We start from the raw sequence: 22,339 nt of genomic DNA, 5'->3' as shown, positions 1-22,339 counted from the left end.
GGACAGCAAGGAGATCCAGCCAGTCCATCCTAAATGAAATCAGTCCTGAATATTCATTGGAAGGACTGATGCTGAACCTGAAATGCCAATACTTTGGCCACCTGATGTGAAGAACTGACTCATTTGAAAAGACCCTGATGCTGGGAAGGATTTAAGGCAGGAGGAGAAGGGGACAACAGAGGATATGTTGGTTGGATGGCATCACCAACTGAATGACCATGAGTTTGAGTAAGCTTCACGGGTTGGTGATGGATAGGGAGGCCTGGCGTGCTGCAATTCATGGGGTTGCAAAGAGTCAGACACGACTGAGCGACTGAACTGAACTGAATTGAACTGACCTGCATATAGGTTTCTCAAGAGGCAGGTCAGGTGGTCTGGTATTCCCATCTCTTTCAGAATTTTCCACAGTTTTTTGTGATCCACACAGTCAAAAGCTTTGGCATAGTCAATAAAGCAGAAATAGATGTTTTTCTGGAACTCTCTTGCTTTTTTGATGATCCAGCAGATGTTGGCAATTTGATCTCTGGTTCCTCTGCCTTTTCTAAATCCAGCTTGAACATCTGGAAGTTCATGGTTCATGTATTGCTGAAGCCTGGATTGGAGAATTTTGAGCATTACTGTACTAGTGTGTGAGATCAGTGCAATTGTGTGGTAGTTTGAGCATTCTTTGGATTGTCTTTCTTTGGGATTGGAAAGAAAACTGACCCTTTCCTGCCAGGAGCTGGCCTGAGGAACTCCACCCGTGGCAAAGGTCATGAGGGAGGAGGCTCGGCATACGCAAAGGCGGGATCAAGCCTCAGGAGTCTTCCTGGAAATTCTCGAGCATCTACCCCCAAAACCAGAGTCTGCCTACTTTCTGCTTTGTGCTTTCACCTACACCTCTGACTTTATCGGGGGCTGTCCCCCACTACCTCTCTCTGAAAAGAGTTAGCTTTACAGCTCCAGTTAATAATTCCTGGGTGTGACAGTGTTTCAACCTTCAAACTCCTTTGGAAATCCTCTAGCCTGCCTGAACAGGTTTTTCCGGCCACATGTGATTGTTCAGAGCCTTCCAACTGTGAGAGGCAGGAGATGTTCTAAACTGTCTAAATACAGATTCCTTTGAGTAGTTAAAAGATTGATTAGAAATTGTATTGGTGAAGGGCTTTTCACTTGTTGGGCCAATGTTTGCTGCTAAGTCTCCATATCCCTTACCTACTGTGTCCTTGGCAGTGTATTGATTGATATAATTGGTGTATAGAAATGTAAGTAGTAGCCTCAATGTTTGTAACCTTGGACCCTTGAGTTAATTCTTTTCTTGATTGAGCCCACCTCACCTTTGCCCTATAGGAATGCAACTTTATCCAGTGCTTTTTGGAGGCTGGCCCCTGACTTTAGAATAATCACCTTTAGAGAAAAATAAGTTTCTTAAAATGTTAACAGGCCTCCTGGCCAGAAGATGATGTAAATCACTTAAACTTTTGCATATGATAAGTTTGAAAGCCTGGCTTCGATCAGGATCAGGAACTGCTGTCCTTGCATGACTCTACCCCTTCCCCCATGATCCTCTATGCACAACTTAAGGTATAAAACTACTTTGGAAAATAAAGTACGTCTTTTTGTTCACCGAAATTTGGTCTCCCCATGTCATTCTTTCTTTCACCTTCTGGCTGAATTTTTCCTCTGAGGCGGGGAAGCTTGTCAAGCCTACTAATTTTGCCTGGGCTTCTAAGATCTGACCAGGGAGGCCTTAGTGTCTCCTCTCCTTCGGGAGAATGGGAGGACGCCTGCGGCCTTCGTAGGTGATGTAAATTCCCTGCTTCGGAATTTTATTCAGCCTCTTTTCTTCACTGAATTTCTTCGCTGAGCTATCCTTATTTCACCACTCTTTATATCCTTAATTAACGTTTAATTAATCAGTTGTTTCCTGATCTCGCCGACGCCATCCCTGCTTCGAATTCCCTGGATCCACCGGGGCTGGACCTGAGGAACTCCACCCGTGGCACTTTCCAGTCCTGTGGCCACTGCTGAGTTTTCCAAATTTGCTGGCATATTGAGTGCAACACTTTCACAGCACCATCTTTCAGGATTTGAAAGAGCTCAACTGGAATTCCATCACCTCCTCTAGCTTTGTTCGTAGTGAAGCTTTCTAAGGCACACTTGACTTCACATTCCAGGATGTCTGGCTCTAGGTGAGTGATCACACCATCGTGATTATCTTGGTCGTGAAGATCTTTTTTGTACAGTTCTTCTGTGTATTCTTGCCACCTCTTCTTAATAGCTTCTGTTAGGGCCATACCTTTTTTGTCCATTATCGAGCCCATCTTTGCATGAAATGTTCCCCTGGTATTTCTAATTTTCTTGAAGAGATTTCTAGTCTTTCCCATTCTGTTGTTTTCCTCTATTTCTTTGCATTGATTGCTGAGGAAGGCTTTCTTATCTCTCCTTGCTATTCTTTGGAACTCTGCATTCAGATGCTTATATCTTTCCTTTTCTCCTTTGCTTTTCACTTCTCTTCTTTTCACAGCTATTTGTAAGGCCTCCCCAGACAGCCATTTTGCTTTTTTGCATTTCTTTTCCATGGGGATGGTCTTGATCCCTGTCTCCTGTACAGTGTCACGAACCTCTGTCCATAGTTCATCAGGCACTCTATCAATCAGATCTAGTCCCTTAAATCTATTTCTCACTTCCACTGTATAATCATAAGGGATTTGATTTAGGTCATACCTGAATGGTCTAGTGGTTTTCCCTACTTTCTTCAATTTCAGTCTGAATTTGGCAATAAGGAGTTCATGATCTGAGCCACAGTCAGCTCCCGGTCTTGTTTTTGTTGACTGTATAGAGTTTCTTCATCTTTGGCTGCAAGGAATATAATCAGTCTGATTTCAGTGTTGACCACCTGGTGATGTCCCTGTGTAGAGTCTTCTCTTGTGTTGTTGGAAGAGGATGTTTGCTATGACCAGTGCGTTCTCTTGGTGAAACTCTATTAGCCTTTGACCTGCTTCATTCTGTACTCCAAGGCCAAATTTGCCTGTTACTCCAGGTGTTTCTTCACTTCCTAGTTTTGCATTGCAGTCCCCTGTAATGAAAAGGACATCTTTTTTGGGTGTTAGTTCTAAAAGGTCTTGTAGGTCTTCATATAACCATTCAACTTTGGCTTCTTCAGCGTTACTGATTGGGGCACAGGCTTGGATTACTGTGATATTGAATAGTTTGCCTTGGAAACAAACAGAGATCATTCTGTCACTTTTGAGATTGCATCCAGGTACTACATTTCGAACTCTTTTGTTGACCATGATGGCTACTCCATTTCTTCTAAGGGATTCCTGCCCACAGTAGTAGATATAATGGTCATCTGAATTAAATTCACCCCTTCCAGTCCATTTTAATTTGCTGATTCCTAGAATGTCGATGTTCACTCTTGCCATCTCCTGTTTGACCACTTCCAATTAGCCTTGATTCATGGAGTTAACATTCCAGGTTCCTATGCAATATTGCTCTTTATGGCATCAGACCTTGCTTCTATCACCAGTCACATCCACAACTGGGTATTGTTTTGCTTTGGCTCCATCCCTTCATTCTTTCTAGAGTTATTTCTCCACTGATCTCCAGTAGCATAGTGGGCACTTACCGACCTGGGGAGTTCCTCTTTCAGTATCCTATCATTTTGCCTTTTCATACTGTTCATGGGTTTCTCAAGGCAAGAACAGTGAAGTAGTTTGCCATTCCCTTCTCCAGTGATATACTTTTCTAAAAGTGTATATCTTCTCCATTTCCCTTTCAATTCCCCTTACCCCTCTTGTCACTATAACAATCTTCATCCCTAATGAGCAGTGATTATCAGTTCAGTTCAGTTCAGTTCAGTCGCTCAGTCGTGTCCGACTCTTTGCGACCCCATGAATCGCAGCTCGCCAGGCCTCCCTGTCCATCACCAACTCCTGGAGTTCACTCAGACTCACGTCCATCAAGTCAGTGATGCCATCTCATCCTCTGTCGTCCCCTTCTCCTCCTGCCCCCAGTCCCTCCCAGCATCAGAGTCTTTTCCAATTAGTCAACTCTTCGCATGAGGTGGCCAAAGTACTGGAGTTTCAGCTTTAGCATCATTCCTTCCAAAGAACACCCAGGACTGATCTCCTTTACGATGGACTGGTTGGATCTCTTTGCAGTCCAAGGGACTCTCAAGAGTCTTCTCCAACACCACAGTTCAAAAGCATCAATTCTTCGGCACTCAGCTTTCTTCACAGTCCAACTGTCACAGCCATACATGACCACAGGAAAAACCATAGCCTTCACTAGACGAACCTTTGTTGGCAAAGTAACGTCTCTGCTTTTCAATATGCTATGTAGGTTGGTCATAACTTTCCTTCCAAGGAGTAAGCGTCTTTTAATTTCATGGCTGCAGTCACCATCTGCAGTGATTTTGGAGCCCAGAAAAATAAAGTCTGACACTGTTTCCACTGTTTCCCCATCTATTTCCCAAGAAGTGATGGGACCGGATGCCATGATCTTCGTTTTCTGAATGTTGAGCTTTAAGCCAACTTTTTCACTCTCCTCTTTCACCTTCATCAAGAGAGTCTAAAGAGGAGAGCTTTTCCTGGTGTCTTTTTTTTTTTTCTCTCCTGGGGCCCATCAGGTTATCTGATCTTCTTGCAGGCCCTTGGCACTTTGTAGTACACAGATGTCATATCGGCATGGGACTTGCCTTCTTAGATGGAGTCTGATGCTGCCATATCATGTGCAAACTTTTTGATCACTTTTGCCTCATCATTGCCAAGAGTCCACACACTGTGATCAGCATAAATGCCTAAGCACACTGGTTGCCTAGAAAACGGGAGAAGGGCATGCTCTCAGCACTAACCAACCACATCTCAATCATAAAAATTAACTAATAGCGCTCTGTACAGATGATCTGCAGGATGCCACTGTTCTTCATAAATAGGAGGTATATAAGAACCACCAGGGAACAGAAAGAGTAGCTGTCAGGAGGCAAATTTCTGCTGACTGCAAATTTCTGCCACTTTGGCTGGGTGAAATGATTTTTCCCGGAAGGTTTCGGTGATGGCCTAAAGCACTTGCTAGTTTTGCTAATGTGGTTTGACCTCACTGGGGCTCTCATCACAAATGCCTGTTATTTATCTCATACTATACACAGCTGAGACAGAGAATTTGTTCCCAGCCAAGAATCTCATAGAAATTGGATAATCATCCTTTGGCTCAGTCCAATTCTGTTTTATTGTCCCCTGGTTTAAGCTTCCCCTGAAAATAAATATAGTATTGATCTGATAGTCAGTATGTGTAATTGGCAATTGTTCTTCCCTTCTTCCAGATCATTTGTGTGTCTCACATGGTTTATAATGGCTGAATTTGTCAGGGATTTTTCCACTGGGCTTCCTAAATATCTGCAGGTCATGATCTGATACCCAACATTTCTTTATTTCCTTCCTTTCTGGAATCTGTGAGTCACTGAATGCATCTTAGCCATGGATGGGTCTGCCATTCTTACTCCAAAATCGAAATCTGAGTTGCTGTGTTCCATGGCCCAGATTTTGTTAGAGCCAGGGAGACATGCTTCCTTGTCTTGCAGCAAAGCTTTTGGAGTAAAAAATTCCATACAGCACTTTATCTGTGGCCTGGCCATTTCCTTTAGCTGATTATTATCTGATTATTATTGGTAGAACATGACTCCAGAGTTACTATAATATTGTAATTGTATTACTTATGTAGAAACATATGTATATGTAAAATTTAACAATGTAATAGCAGAGAGTATGAGCTAGTCAGTTGCAATGTCTATATCTCAATTATTTATATTCTAGTACCTTGAAGAATACCAGCTCATAGTTGGAATTCAATAAATGCTTTCATTTAAGTGAATAAATAAATGATGGGATAAAAGAATGAATAACTTAGCACTAGACTTTTCATGTTAGTACGTGCCTGCTGCTAAGTCGCTTCAGTCATGTCCAACTCTGTGCGACCCCATAGATGGCAGCCCACCAGGCTCCCCCGTCCCTGGGATTCTCCAGGCAAGAACACTGGAGTGGGTTGCCATTTCCTTCTCCAATGCATGAAAGCAAAAAGCGAAAGTGAAGTCGCTCAGTCGTGTCTCACTCTTAGCGACCCCATGGACTGCAGCCTACCAAGCTGCTCCGTCCATGGGATTTTCCAGGCAAGAGTACTGGAGTGGGGTGCCATTGCCTTCTCTGAGTATGTGCCTAGTAACTTAAAGAACATTTCAATTTTCTTCCCAGCACTTGTTCCACCCTCCTCCATGGAACTAGCAGTAATGCATTAGGTACAAGGATTGAGGCTGCCATGGCTCTGGAGATCATTCCTGACTGGTTAGTCCCAGTGTTAGGTACCAAAAAGGACACACTATTTTAGGAACCACTTCCCTGGTGACTCAGATGGTAAAGAATTTGCCTACAATGCAGGAGACCTGGGTTCAATCCCCGAGTCAGGAAGATCCCCTGGAGAAGGGAATGGCGACCCACTCCCATATTCTTGCCTGGAGAATTCCATGGACAGAGGAGCCTGGTCAGCTATAGTCCATGGGTTGCAAAGAGTCAGACATGATTGACAACTAACACTTCCACTTTTGAAGAAAAAATGAGGAAAAACCCTGACCTAACTATATATGAGTTGTAAGATGTAATTTTAGCAATACTTCAGAGATGTTACAATATGAAAATATGCATCTTATAATAGATCCAGTATAATGAGTTGGTTCTATCAGAGTGAAGCTCAGGACTTTGATAGTTTGGGGAAGAGATGGTCCTCCTCTCAAGTAGAAATGAGGAAGCAAGTAGCTATGAGAGTCCCTGGCCTTCCACATCCTAGAACTCTTAAGTGGGGCAGGCCCCAGATGTGTTCAGCAATTTCAACAGCAATGTGAAATGCTGAAAAGGAACTGGGTTCTTGACCCTGTCCTATCTTGGGAGTTTTCAGTTATGTGGATTAATATATCCCCTTTATCATTTAGGGCTGCCCTGGTGACTCAGACAGTAAAGAATCTCCCTGCAATGGGGAAACCCAGGTTTGATCCCTGGGTTGGAAAGATCCCTTGGAGAAGGGAATGGCTACCCACTCCAGTATTATTGCCTGGAGAATTCCATGGACAGAGGAGCTTGGTGGGCTATAGTCCATGGAGTTGCAAAGAGTCAAACGCAACTGAGCAACTAACACTTTATCATTTTAGCCAGTTCCAGCTGTATTTTTAAAATTTTGAAGCTAAAGCATCCTGAATATGACTTTTAATAAAGGATACTGAGCTCAAAGAAGACAGACTATACACTGAACAGCAGCTAGTATTGTAGGGGAAGAAATCCAAACCATAATTCAGTATAGAAAGTGGATGAAAGAACCACAAGTAAGGAGAGTAAAGTGTCCCTTCTATGTTCTCTCTTGAGCTAGGTTCTCAGATCATATTTAGTTCCTGCTCTTGAGTTCACTTGGAGGACTTCTTATTAGAATTCCAGAGGAGTCTTCCATGGATGAGAAAATATAGTGTAATTGCCCAGTTTTTTTTTAAACATGTAATAATGAAGAGGCAGGATAGTTAGTCATATGCCTGAGTTCAAATCCTGCCTTTGTTGCTCACTCCTGGGACCTCAGGCACATTCTCTGCTCTCCCTCTCTTCTTTCTTCATCTGCCAGACAGGATTAAAAGAGTACCTTATCCTTTGTGTTGTTGAGAGAATTGGCTGAGATTGACTCACAGAAAGCACATATAGAATGCCTTACAGATGCTAGCTATTGAGATTCAAAAAATTTAGAAAATTTTCAATTATATGCCATATCTAGAAGAGAGAGTAATCAGTTTGCCCTAGCCTTATGAGTATGTAAGATAAATTAGTTCATATTAAAGCTCAAGGATTTAGGTTGAGTAAAAAAAGGGAAAACTTTTCAGCCAGTAAAAGCTGCCAAACCTCAATAAACAAGTACGACTCTTTCCTGTCTCAATTCAGTCAAGTCCTATCTAGACTTAGCCCAGTGCAACATTCTGAAATGGAGGCTTGACTTTGCCTCCCTCTCACATGGCGTCATGTCCTTGGGGGTCTTTTATTCATTAAGCACCAGGATTCAGTAACTTTTTTCTTTAGGTTGCCCAGTAACCGCCACTTCAATGCCTCACTTTCTCTCTCCTTTCTCCTCCCCTTGTGGAAAGAAACAACCACTGTGTCTATTAATTCAGGCTCCCATCCATAGCTAGGAATACAGAAATCATTGTTACATTTGAAAACATTTGGTTTTGTTTACGTGTATTCTGTAAAATGTGGTGTTTCTAAGATGAGGGCTAAGATTTGAATCAGAGACTAGGGCCATCTAATGTTATGTCCTGCTGAAGGAGGAGGCTGGGTCTACATCCATCCCCTGATGTCGCTAGATCTAGGGCTTCCCTGCACAGATTGTAAGCCTTGATGTAGCTGTCACAAGGGGCCTGCTAGAAACACACCTCTCCCCCTTCACCTACTGAGCAAGAATTTGCGTTTTAACAAGGATCTGCAGCAGTTCTGAAAGTGAGAGAAGCAGTGCTCTCCAGAGCATATCTGAACAAAAGTGGAAAACTGCCTATAAAGCTCATCTTCTAACTAGAAGAAAGCCTGTGTGTGATTTTTTGCTGATAAGTTTTCATTCTCTGTCTTTTGTGTTATTCTCCTTTGTCATTAAGAGAGAAAGCTAACCACTTCATAAGAAAGAAACTGGACCAATAGAGATGTGCTTGTGATAAGGAATCCTATAGAACACTAGGGAACAAGCAGTAAAACTTGTTGTCTGCCAAAGAAAGCTCACGGGCTCTCAGGATGGTGGTTAAAGGAATTCTTCTCAACTCTTGAGAATTAGGATTCAGTCCAGCAATTGACAGTGATAGAAGGTTTCTTAGATGAAAGGGAGGTGGGCTTGACAGACCCGGCTACAGCTCAAAGGGGTGGGCATAGACATAAGTTCCAGAGGGGCTGAAAGCTGAGAGGCAGACTTGAACTAGAGATCTGGAATGGTTTAAAGTGGAACACAGGTCACCCAGGAGGTGAAGGATTTGCTGAGATAAAAGGTCAAAGTCAAGAGACGGAGAGTTGCAAGTGGTCTAGGAAAGAGCAAGCTTCCCTGGTGACTCAGACAGTAAAAAATCTGCCTGCAGTGTGGGAAACCTGGGTTCAGTCCCTGAGTTGGGAAGATCCCCTGGAGGAGGGAATGGCTACCCACTCCAGTATTCTGGCCTGGAGAATTCCATGGATAGAGGAGCCTGGCAGGCTACAGTCCATGGGATTGCAAAGAGTCAGACACAGGACGGAACGACTTTCACTTTTTAGGAAAGTGAAAGGGTAAAGGTTAAAAGTCCAGAGTAGTCATCAGAAACCAGGAGATCCATGGGAGCTGAAAGGTGGGAAAAGTCATGCGGGAGGTCTGGGGGGCAGCCCTCTGAGCAGCTTTGCTAATGAGCATCTCTTTCTGAGCCAGCCACATGCCATTGTATGTGCAGGACATTGAGCCCTGTGTGTGGTTTGCCTGGAATCTAGGCTGTTATTAAGTGGGAGCTCCTGGCTGGAGTGAGCAGAGAGGGTCACAGAGAGAGGCTGCTGCTGACCGGGAGCTGTTGACCCAGGCCGACCCCTGCCATGGTGGTGGCGGTGGGGCAAGACTGGGTGGGAAAGATGAAGTCCACACGGTCAGAAAATCTAGAGCAGGAAAGATTAATGGAGGAGGTCTGGTTTCCCCACTGCACCAGGCTAAGGAGCAGAGCTCCTGAAGGGCTGCTGGGGGCCAGGAAAACCACACAGGGTCATCAGCTCAGGTCAAGAAGGTAAGCGCAGTCAGGAGAATGAGACTGTTGGCTTAGGATGCTGAGATTTGACTGTTGGTTCTCTGCTTTATCAGAGTCTGATGAGGCACTGATGACCCTGAGCATTAATCACATCACAAAGGAGGGCAGAGGCCTGTGGAGAACAAGAGCAGATGCCTGGCATCTGTGAGGCCTGTGTCTCCGCCTAGTGCTTTCAGTTGTTTAAGCCTTCATCCAAAGAAAGTGACACCATTCTGAATATAGGACAAAGCATGCTCTCGAGAAAATTTGCAGGCATTGCAGTCAGACACATTGGGGCTTTGGAAAATTATCTTTGAGCTTTAGTTTCTGGTTCCATAAAATCGAGAAAAAATGCTACCTTCTTTGCAGACTTGTTGGGGAGGTTTAAAACATGTAGAAAATGTGACTCAGAAACACCAGGCATATAGCAGGGCCTTTATAAGATCCAAATAAATAACCATGGGGCAAGAAAGCAATCATACTGCTGCCTGAGCCTTCTGCCTACTGCTGCCTCATTATGGACATTTCCTTACTCCTTTAGCATTGTTCTCTGCATGCTAAGTCACTTCAGTCTGACTTCTGACTCTTCGCCACTCTATGCACTGTAGCCCGCCAGACTCCTCTGTCCATGGGATTTCCCAGGCAAGAACACTGAGTGGGTTGCCATGCCCTCCTCCAGGGGCTCTTACTAAACCAGAGATCGAACCCTCATATCCTGTGGCTCCTGCATTGCAGACAGATTCTTTACTGCTGAGCCACCAGGGAAGCCTACCTTTTTGCATTGAAAGAAAGTGAAAGTGTAGTTGCTCAGTCATGTCCGACTCTTTGCAACCCCATGGACTGTAGCCCGCCAGGCTCCTCTGTCCAGGGAATTCTCTAGGCAAGAATACTGGAATGAATTTCCATTTCCTTCTCCAGGGGATCTTCCCAACCTGGGGATGGAACCTGGGTCTCCCACATTGCAGGTAGATTCTTTACTGTCTGAGCCACAAGGGAAGCCCTTTTTTGCATTGAGGGATATTAAATTTGGGGGCATTCGCTGCACAGAGAAGATGGATTCTATTTCTGATGGGTAATGCATGAGGACAAATATAATTCCTAGTTAAAAATATAATTGATAGAAAGTTGAACTACCTAGAAGCCATGTACAGTACAGCCTTACTTTGCCTGTTTCCCTGGGGGTGAGCAGAGAGCCTGGAGGGAAATAAAGTCTTTGATGCAAGCTCTGAAAATTCATGTCTATAAAGTGCTGGCCAGTTTCTCAGCTGAAATTGAAGCATTTCTAGTTATGTGGTGAATTACATGAAGTTAGTGGGAGAAGGCAATGGCACCCCACTCCAGTACTTTTGCCTAGAAAATCCCATGGATGGAGGAGCCTGGTAGGCTGCAGTCCATGGGGTTGCGAAGAGTCGGACACGACTGAGCAACTTCACTTTCACTTTCACTTTTCACTTTCATGCATTGGAGAAGGAAATGGCAACCCACTCCAGTGTTCTTCCCTGGAGAATCCCAGGGACGGGGGAGCCTGGTGGGCTGCTGTCTATGGGGTTGCACAGAGTCGGACATGACTGAATCGACTTATCAGTAGCAGTGGGTATCAGTGAGTACCCTTCCCTCTCCATACATGCTGTTTGCATTTTATCAGGGTATTCCAGAGAGAAAGACCATCATTCACAGCAGTGGCTCTTACACTGGGAATTGTTGAGGCTGTGGCAGAGCCATAGGGACAGGGAGACTTTATGTATTCCTCTCTGTGGCACTCCTGAATGTTCCCTCTTTGGGTGAGTGTCTCTTCTGCCAAGTTAATCCTAAACTTCCCTGATGTTGAGGTGGGGAGTAGGTTCTTTTCAAGTTTTCAGGCCTGAGATGTTAGGTCTTGCAACAGAGGTATCTGAATAATCTGTAGCTTATCACACAAAAAATTTAAAGACAAATTCTTCATGAAGAACTAAGGGACAATAGAGGAGGGCCTACTGGCCTTTTTATAGTGAATACCGTGAAAGATAAAGGTGCTTTCTCTAAAAGCTATTTTTTTCTTTAAAAAAAAAAAAAAAAGTCATGCAGTCTTGATCTGGTACTGTCTTTTTTTTTTCCCCCTTTAAGAAATATCTAAAACGCCAACACTCTTGACTACACATCCTTTTTCCGGTAAGCTGTGACCTTGATCAGTAAACTGATTTTTATTTAAATGGAAAGGGAAATCTACTTTCTGGCCAAGGCATCAATCTGGTTAACCCTTTAAATGTGTTAATTGGAAGACATAGCTTTAAATGTTAGATCAATTTACCAAATATAATGTGATTCCTCAGATCACAATACTTCTGTTGTGTATCAAACAAGCCCATCACTATTCAAGTTGTTGCCTAAAGAGAATTAGCAATGACTAGCCAATTTAAGAGATTAACCTGGCTCAAAAAGACCCTGAAGGGCTGTGATTCAGCATCTTTATTAGACCCTGTTTATTTCCTCCTTATTTGCCATGACTCATCAGCTTTAATGGGACCAGTTCTGTGATCATTTTCACTTTATTTTGTCCTTTTTTTTGGATTGCATCAGATTTTTATTTTAACTTTCCATTGCACAGGATCATATTTATCACAGGTTTTTTTCTTGTCAAACAAACCAACAAACAAAACAGGATAAATCCTGGTACCTGGATTGTACCTGGAAACAGTAGCAAATTGTACTTGACTATGAAGCAAATAGTGTTTTTTTCTCATGTATAACGAATAAAAAAATGTCGAGAAGGCATTTAGGTCGATAAATTTTGCTGCTGCTGCTTATTAAAAGGTAGCTGGAACTATAGAAAACAAGCTCTGAGAAAATGGCTGCATTTGTGTAAATTTGCTTTTTGGAGTATTCTGGTATGGTCCTGCAATCTCAGAAATGGCACCTGTGGACACAACAGACTCAAGGACATCTGTCAGCCCACGTAGTTTTGTTCTCTGGGGCTCTGATGGATACTCAGAACAATCTGATGTCATTGGGGCTTCTCATTGGTTTTATTCCTGGAAAACATCTCCAAGGCCGATGTCCTTCTCTGTGATTCAAAAGGGTAGAATGTGTTAAATGGTGTTAAGTGGAGAAGTAAGAAGAGAACTCTACCCATGAATATTGCAGCATAGCTACTTGAGCAAGATTGCGCTATCCAGAGCATTGTACATGCATTGGAGAAGGAAATGGCAACCCACTGCAGTGTTCTTGCCTGGAGAATCCCAGGGACGGGGGAGCCTGGTGGGCTGCCGTCTATGGGGTCGCACAGAGTCGGACACGACTGAAGCGACTTAACATAGCATAGCATAGAACATTGTACCTCTTTAAAAAAAAAGAAGAAACAAAGTACATTTGGAATTGAAAACCGATTCAAAGAATATATGCTATCCATCTTAGAGAGGAAGAAAAAGAAATCTTTTTGGTAATTACTTCAGGAGACATCTAAACTGAATCACTGAAGTAATGAAATGGTTATTATGAGCAACATAAGTCAGGGCTGCTAGAAAAAATGGAATCTTAATGAGTAGAGTGTGTTTGTAGAGAATAAATCACACCCCACAAATACAAAAATTTGTTTGGAAACGATTAGAAAACTCGGGGACAAAAAGGAATAGCTCTACGATGGAAAAAAATTGTTTCCAGCTTTATTGAGATGCAGCTGACAAAAACTGTATATATAAAGTATGCAACATCATATTTTGATATGCACTGTAAAATTATCACCACAGTCAAGCTAGTTAATACACCCATTGCCTCACATAGTTAGCATTTTGTGTGTGCGTGGTGAGAATGTTTAAACTTTACTCTTAGTAAATTTTAAGTACTATACAGTACCATAACTGTCATCAGCCTGCTGTGCTTTCGATCTCCAGAATGTATTTATCCTGCCTAGCTGAAACTTTATACCCTTTGACTAAATTTCCCCATTTCCCCAACCTCCCAGCCCCTGGTAATACCATCCTATGCTCTGTCTGCTTTTATGAATTCAACTTTTTTATATTCCCACATAGAAATGAACTCATGCAGGATTTGTCTTACTGTGTCTGGCTTATTTCATTTAGCATAATGTCTTCTCTGTTCATCTATTGTCACATGGCAGAATTTCCTTCTTTTTTAAGGCTGAATGATATTCCATTTTATTTACAGTTCACCCTTGAACAGTGTAGGGATCGGGGTGCTGACCCCTGCACAGTTGAAAATAAACATGTAACTTTTGACTCCCCCTAAATTTAACTACTAACATCCTATCATTGAGCCTTACCAATAATGTAAACAGTCAATTGACACCTATTTTGTATGTTATATATGTTATGTATTGTATTCTTAGAATAAAGTAAGCTGGAGAAAAGAAAATGTTATTAAGAAAATCATAAGCATGACTTCCCTGCTGCTCCTGCAGTTAGACTCCACACTGTTACTGCAGCGGGCACCAGTTCAATCTCTGGTCAGGGAACTAAGATCTCACATGCCGAGTGGCAAAAAAAGAAAGAAAGAAAGGATATCATAAGGAAGAGAAAATACATTTTCAGTATTCTACTGTATGTATCGATACAGTGAGTTGACATCTGTTTACAAAATTGTCAATACCTACATCAGAATTGTCTTATGTTCTACAAAATACTGTAGATGTTATGTGTATTATTAACACTAGATGTCAAAATGAAAAGATAATGTGAAAATTCATATTTTTTTGCAGAGGTAATGATTGATAATGAATAAGCAGCAATATGATTGCTTTATGGTTGCCTTGTGCAAGGACTGATATTGAAGCTGAAACTCCAATACTTTGGCCACCTGATGTAAAGAGCTGACTCATTTAAAAAGACCCTGATGCTGGGAAAGATTGATGGCAGGAGGAGAAGGGGACGACAGAGGATGAAATGGTTGGATGGCATCAGCGACTCAATGGACATGGGTTTGGGTAAACTCTGGAAGTTGGTGATGGACAGGGAGGCCTGGTGTGCTGTGGTTCATGTGGTCACAGAGTCGGACATGACTGAGCAACTGAACTGAACTGAACCGTGCAATCGATATGATTGCTTTGATACGGTAGCACTATACACTAATGAATGAATACTTATACCATTTTTGTGTCATACACTATAAATCCATATTTATAACTTAGTATTGAAAACGCTATTATATGTACAAAACACTTCTGATGATAGGCTGATACATGAGAAAGACAGACAGACAGATATACTATACAATACTGTAATTCTTTGAAAGCAAAGTTGCAAAACAGCAAGAAAACTAACATTTAATTTTATATTCAATATCACCTTATATCTATATAAGGATAAGTGATCCTCTTCAATACAAGTCTTGCACATGATGGTTTTTACATGTATTTTTTGTGTATTTATTGAAAAAAAATCAGCATATAAGTAGATCCATGCAACTTAAAACTCATGTTGTTCAAGGAACAACTCTGTGTGTGTGTGTGTGTGTGTGTGTGTGTATCACATTTTCTTTATCCATTCAGCTGTCGACTAGCACTTAGGTTGTTTCCATATCTTGGCATCTTCAAGATCTTAATTCACATTATGGTCAGTGCTTTTTCTTGAAACTTAGTATATGTAGAACTGCTGTATTTTCTCCTCTCCGTAACATACACTGCCAACACCTCACCCTAGAATAGGTCCCTCTTTACTCTCAGAGTACCTTATTTTTTGTAGCATTAAGCACCTCTATAATTCTTACTAATTTTGAAAATGAATTATGGTGAAATATGCCTGTACCAGGAGGGTGGGAATCATTGTGGGGTTTAGAGAGTCATTTCCTAGGCAGGTTGATAAGAAGTTTAGGGGTCCCCAACAAGAGAGGGGTCTGGAATTCTCAAGGAGGAATAAAGACAAACTTTTTTCCCTCTACATTCCTTAGGATCATTTAACAATAATGTATCCTGCCTGAGGACAATCTCTGGATTTGGCTAATCCTGTTATCTTAAAATGTAAATTATGGGAGTTCAGTTCAGTTCAGTCACTCAGTCCTGGGCTACTCTTTGTGACCCCATGAATCGCAGCACGCCAGGCCTCCCTGTCCATCACCAACTCCCGGAGTTCACTCACACTCACGTCCATCGAGTCAATGATGCCATCCAGCCATCTCATCCTTTGTCGTCCCCTTCTCCTCCTGCCCCCAATCCCTCCCAGCATCAGAGTCTTTTCCAATGAGTCAACTCTTCACATGAGGTGGCCAAAGTACTGGAGTTTCAGCTTCAGCATCAGTCCTTCCAATGAACACCCAGGGCTGATCTTCTTCAGAATGGACTGGTTGGATTTCCTTGCAGTCCAAGGGACTCTCAAGAGTCTTCTCCAACACCACAGTTCAAAAGCATCAATTCTTCGGCACTCAGCTTTTTTCACAGTCCAACTCTCACATCCATATGTGACCACTGGAAAAACCATAGCCTTGACTAGACAGACCTTTGTTGGCAAAGTAACGTCTCTGCTTTTGAATATGCTATCTAGGTTGGTCATAACTTTCCTTCCAAGGAGTAAGCATCTTTTAATTTCATGGCTGCAATCACCATCTGCAGTGATTTTGGAGCCCAGAAAAATAAAGTCTTGACACTGTTTCCACTGTTTCCCCATCTATTTGCCATGAAGTGATGGGACCAGATGCCATGATCTTCGTTTTCTGAATGTTGAGCTTTAAGCCAACTTTTTCACTCTCCTCTTTCACTTTCATCAGGAGTCTTTTTAGTTTCTCTTCACTTTCTGCCATAAGAGTAGTGTCATCTGCATATCTGAGGTTATTGATATTTCTGCCGGCAATCTTGATTCCAGCTTGTGCCTCTTCCAGCCCAGCGTTTCTCATGATGTACTCTGCATATAAGTTAAATAAGCAGGGTGACAATATACAACCTTGATGTACTCCTTTTCCTATTTGGAACCAGTCTGTTGTGCCATGTCCAGTTCTAACTGTTGCTTCCTGACCTGCATATAGGTTTCTCAAGAGGCAGGTCAGGTGGTCTGGTATTCCCATCTCCTTCAGAATTTTCCACAGTTTTTTGTGATCCACACAGTCAAAGGCTTTGGCATAGTCAGTAAAGCAGAAATAGATGTTATTATTTTTAAATTATGGGAGTAGGTCTGGTTTTACAAGGATTATATAATAATGTATCCTGCATGAGGACAGTCTCTGGATTAAACCTTCTGGCTAATTCTGTTATCTTAAAATGTAAATTATGGGAGTAGGTCTGGTGAGGTCTTTACAACCTCCAGACATTCTTTGGATTCATTGGAGAGTATATAACTCCATTGTTAACACTAGCAAGCCAGTACTCTTTCTGCCCTCTTCTGATGTCTATGTCAGAAGCTTTCTCTATCTCCTTTATACTTTAATAAAACTTTATTACACAAAAGTTCTGAGCAATCAAGCCTAGTCTCTGTCCCCGGATTGAATTCTTCTCCTCAGGAGGCCAAGGATCCCAGGGTCTTTGCAAGGTTCAACAACAACCTTTCAGGGTCACGTTAGGGTCTTTGTGTCACAGAAAGAAAGAAAGTGAAAGTGAAGTCTCTCAGTGGTGCCTGACTCTTTGTAACCCCATGGATAGTAGCCTGCACCAAGCTCCTCCTCCATGGGATTTTCAAGGCAAGAATACTGGAGTGGGTTGCCATTTACTTCTCCAGGGAATCTTCCCAACCCAGGGATCAAACCCAGGTCTCTCACATTGTAGACAGACGCTTTACTGTCTGAGCCACCAGGGAAGTCCTTGTGTCACAGAATGTAATCCTTAACAGCATTTCCAAAGCAATACACTATTGTAAAGTTAAAAAATAAAAATAAAAAAAAATAAAAAACAAAATAAGGTCCAATGTTTCAAGCATAAACACAAAGTATGATTACATCAAGTAATTATCATATAAAACAAGCCTTTTTATTGTTAACCTGTGTGGATCCCATGTCTTTGAATCTATTTTATCTTTTTGTTGAAACATAAATGATAAGATGCCTCAATAAAAGGCCAGGTAGGTGCATACTGCAGCAGAATTCCTAACTTTGTCCCTCTCTTCCAACCACAGACAGGGACTTAAATTTAGACACTAATTGCAGTTGAATAGATATCAGAGTCAAGCTTACAGATAGTGACTGCTTCTAAAACATCCATCCTTCTTACATCCTCTTCAATCTGAAATACTTCTGTGCTTTGAACAGTAGGAAAAATTATTTCCTTTACATTTTAGTCATTTACCCTTTATTCACCTGAGAACATTTTCAAATTTGCTACTCTAAACAGAGAAGGAGGCAACCATACCTTTGACACCAATAAGGCGTGCATCTCAACTGAGATACATTATATTAATACTTAGAGTTGATTTGGGGTTTGCTTGCCCAGATTACAAAGGGTGACAATTGAAATCATTGAAGCTTTCTTACAAGTGCACTCACATCCAGATCACAGGGAACCATTTTATTTTTATATCTAGACTACTATCCAATGATTTAGAAGATAGATCTGCTCTAATTTTATTCAGTGTGTTCTTTTTGAGTGCTATAATAGGCTTTTGTTTGCACACAGGCACCTAATTAAGAGAGGGAAAAAAAATCTGTTGTTAAAATCAGCTGGGAATAATCAGAATGATCATTCTGAGGCTTATAAATATTACATGAGCAATATGGGTGCATCTGTAATATATAACTGTTTTCCAGTTCCACTTAAAACTTTTTGTTCTAAAAGTCTCCAAGCCCAGGAGAAGATTGCTGCTTTAAATTCTTACTCATAAGAAGAGCTCCCAAGATTTCTATTTGCAGATATTTGGTTTATTTATATACTTTCAAGGATTATTACAAAAACCAACATGTTATTGCTGTTGCCACGTGTTTAGTCTCTCAGGACAGGGATCTAGTGTGGCTTACCCAGAGTCCCAAGGAGATGCCTGCATTTGGTGGGATATTTCACCACCACCTGTGTTTTGAACCTTAATATTTTGATTGTCCTCTGTTGAGTTTCACTGCCTTTAGAGAATTTGGAACAATGTGATAGAATTACATAAATCTTCAAAAAGAATTAAGTGAGGTCAGAGCTCTCATTCAAAAATTTTAGCTGGAATTCCTAAAAAGAGATGCAGAGAAAATAAATTCATGGTGAAGAGATTTACTTCAAGAGGGAGAAAGGTTCTAGCCTCACTTGAGCTCTCTCTCTTTTTCGTTACCCCGCCCCCACTTGAATTCTGTTTATTGCTCACTGTTTGTCCTCACCCTCTAGCATGCCGCCTCCTTTTGCCCTGGGGAGGCCCTTCAGCATTATACCCCTCTACCTCTCAGGGGGTAGAGGCTGAGGAAAAGAACTTTAAGCGCCCCCTGGAGGTTCAAATGTATAATCAACAGATACCAGGTTCCAAAATAGTCCTTGTTTTTTGCAAATGTTGCAATTCATCCATTTAAAAGATAGGAATTTATTCCAACAAGACTTTAATTGTTTTAGTTTACCAAGAATGCGTTAATCAAGAAGAATGAAGTTATTTCTTTGTCTTCTCTTTCCAAAAAATTGGATTTTTCAAGTAATAGATAAACGGGGTACCTCCAGTAGCTGTATCCCTATCCTAGGCAGCATGGTGATTAAGCAAATGGAGAAGATGTGGGTACCATCTCTTTCCTATAGGTTGTAACCAAATCAGGGGCTGTGTCCAGGAGTTCTAATTACGTGTCTAGACTGGGATTTCTCAGCTTTAGTACTACTGACTTTCGGGGCTGGATAACTGGGGGCTGTCCCATGCATTATAGGGTGTTTAGCAGCATCCCTGGTCTCCACCCACTATATGTCAGCTATATTTCCTCTCCTGCCACCTCTAAGTTGTGATAACCGAAAATATCTTCATACATTGACAGATCCCTCACCCTGGGGGAGGGAGACAAAATTGCTCCCAGTTGAGTCCTACTGAACTCAGGAAACCATCAGGAATGGGGATGGGGAGTACTACCCTAAAAAAACTCTTGAGCAAAAATAGCATTCACTTAAAAATCAACATATTCTATAGACCAGTATGTCTAACTTGAGCCAGAAACATGTATTGTACAAGTCAGGGATCTAATATTAGCATTTTTGCAAAAACAAAGCTCTGCCTCTTCATATGTTCTTAAAAGTTATTTTTTCATTCCATCTGTTTTTGTGATGCAGTAATTTCAAAAGCCACAGTGAGTCTGAAGGAATATAGTTGTTTGCCCTTTAATATCTTTTCAAATAGGTATTTGTAAACAAGTCTGAAGGCAAGGAATGTGATAATGTATTGAGTCCTCGTTTGAGAATATTTTCATGTGTAAATTTTTCTTCAATGAGATAAGAACAAAAGCTCTTGACTGGAGTCCAGTTCTGCTAATTATTTTGTGATGAGCAGGTTTCCTGTGTTGTTTTTTGTTTTCTAAAGAGTAATATATGTACTAACAGCAACTGCACAGGGATAAAAACCACAATCTGAGGCACTGAATTTTAAGATGACTGGTATTTGCAAGTAAAGCCTGTCTTCACATAGACCAGCACTTCTTGGCTGGATGATTTCGTCCCCCAGGAGACATTTGACGATATCTGGGGATTTTTGATTTTCAAAACTGAGTAAAGGGATGCTATTGGCCACAAATGCTGCGAAACATCCGACGGTGCACAGCAGTCTTCTGTGACAAAGAGTTCTTCATCTCCAAATATCAGCGGTGCCAGGGTTGGAAGAGCCTGGGATATACATACGGGAGAGTTTCATCACATAAGGGGGCTTGAGGGTCAGAGGAAGGTTATTTTTCACCCCAGTTCCTTCCCTACTATTTGTGGAGCTCATTTCTTTGAATCTAGCATTGACTTTTTATTCTCTTTTAAAGGTTGATAGTCTTCGGAGATGTAAGGTGTTGAGTTACTAAATACAGTGAGAAGCCACAGATGGTTTGCTCTTATGCTGAGAAGATAGCAGGATAGAGCAAGTTTAACAATACTGTTTGAATAGCACGTTTGAGAGTGGGAGAGGTCTTTCAGATGAGGGAGAAGCTGCCAGGAGAAGCTGCCAAAAGGGGCTGTGGAGTCTGTAAGACTCAACTCTGTTGCTTTGTTTCCTTGTCTTCAGGAGCATTTTTAAATTCACAGAGATACAAATGGCAAACTGTGTTCAGTGTGTGTGTGTGTGTGTGTTTAGATTAAATCTAAAAGATAATTCCTATAAAATGAGATTTCTATGCTTGCTACTTCTCCAGAGAATGAGTGATAATGGGCAATATTCATCCCGATAAGTCAAGCAACCTAAAGTTTACATTTAGGTCATAGACTTCTGCTGCTGCTGCTGCTGCTGCTGCTAAGTCACTTCAGTCGTGTCTGACTCTGTGGGACCCCATAGACAGCAGCCCACCAGGCTCTGCCATCCCTGGGATTCTGCAGACAAGAACACTGGAGTGGGTTGCCATTTCCTCCTCCAATGCATGAAAGTGAAAAGTGAAAGTGACGTCGCTCAGTCATGCCTGACTCTTAGCGACCCCATGGAGTTCTAGAAGACATCAATTCTGTAGGAAGCTCTATGCTTAGTCCTTCATTCCAGTTTTCTGTCTGTGTTCTTTCTTTTCATTCTTGCATTTTTAATGCCATATGTCTGCTCTGAAGTCAGCCCAGAATAATTTGAAATCCTGGTATCACTTTTAAAAAATCCTTTTTTCCCAGTCCCTTTTCCACTTAACACTCCAAAATACTTGCAACAGCTCTCCCTTTTCTCTCAGAACAGCTTGAACATGTGGTCTTTGGACCTTTTCTTCCCCCCAAGATTATGTATTTTGTCTTTGTTCTGAAATGTTTCTCACTGCTAAATTATAGTTCTTTACAAAGAAGGTTGGGTTTAATTAAGAGTTTAGAAGAGTCTTTCAAAAGTAACTGAAGATCAAAGATGATCATCAAGAATGTCACACTATAGTGTGGTACTCTGAAGCACCACTTCTGCTCAAATTTGGGTTTTCTGACATCTGTTTCTTTGCAGTGGCATACTGTAACACATTTTTTTTAAGTCACAGATCAGACTGGAAGAGGTCCCAGAGAAATTTAATTTTGTCATCCCAATCTTTCCCACTCTTGTCTGGGTCCTGCTATCTTTATTTTCTTAAGTTTCCCATTTTAGTTGCCAGGGAGCTGTAAATAGAGTTGTCTTAAACATTTCAGGTTTCTTTCCCCACCAAATAGTCTACTTTTCTTGGAAAATGCTCCTTCAAATGGAAAGATTGAGAATTGAAGACAATGAATTCTTGTATGCTCTTTCAGCAGTTAGATCTTTAAAAATGCAGTTATTTAAAGTATTAAGAGAAACTTAGTGCTCACTTTGGAGGCACATATACTAAAATTGGAACAATACAGAGAAGATTAGCATGGCCCCTGCCCAAGGATGACACACAAATTCATGAAGTGTTCTGTATATTTTATATAACTCTTAGAGGAAAACATAGGCAGAACTCTCAGTGACACAAATCAAAGCAAAATCCTCTATGACCCACCTCCTAGAGTAATGGAAATAAAAACAAAAGTAAACAAGTGGGACCTGATTAAACATAAAAGATTTTGCACAGCAAAGGAAACTATAAGCAAGGTGAAAAGACAACCCC

General features: G+C 41.5%; 1 non-coding gene across 1 annotated transcript; it reads left to right on the top strand.

Moving 5' to 3' along the window:
- The first annotated feature begins 22,050 nt into the window (after positions 1-22,050).
- LOC112445294 (U6 spliceosomal RNA) lies at positions 22,051-22,157 on the top strand. Its single transcript, XR_003033651.1, has one exon. It is a non-coding gene; the product is annotated as a U6 spliceosomal RNA (small nuclear RNA).
- The last annotated feature ends 182 nt before the right edge of the window (positions 22,158-22,339 follow it).

Source organism: Bos taurus, chromosome X (genome assembly GCF_002263795.3).
Source record: "Bos taurus isolate L1 Dominette 01449 registration number 42190680 breed Hereford chromosome X, ARS-UCD2.0, whole genome shotgun sequence".
NCBI classification, from domain to species: domain Eukaryota; kingdom Metazoa; phylum Chordata; class Mammalia; order Artiodactyla; family Bovidae; genus Bos; species Bos taurus.
The sequence above is the reverse complement of the archived record's forward strand: the minus strand, read 5'-3'. Positions and strand labels throughout refer to the sequence as shown.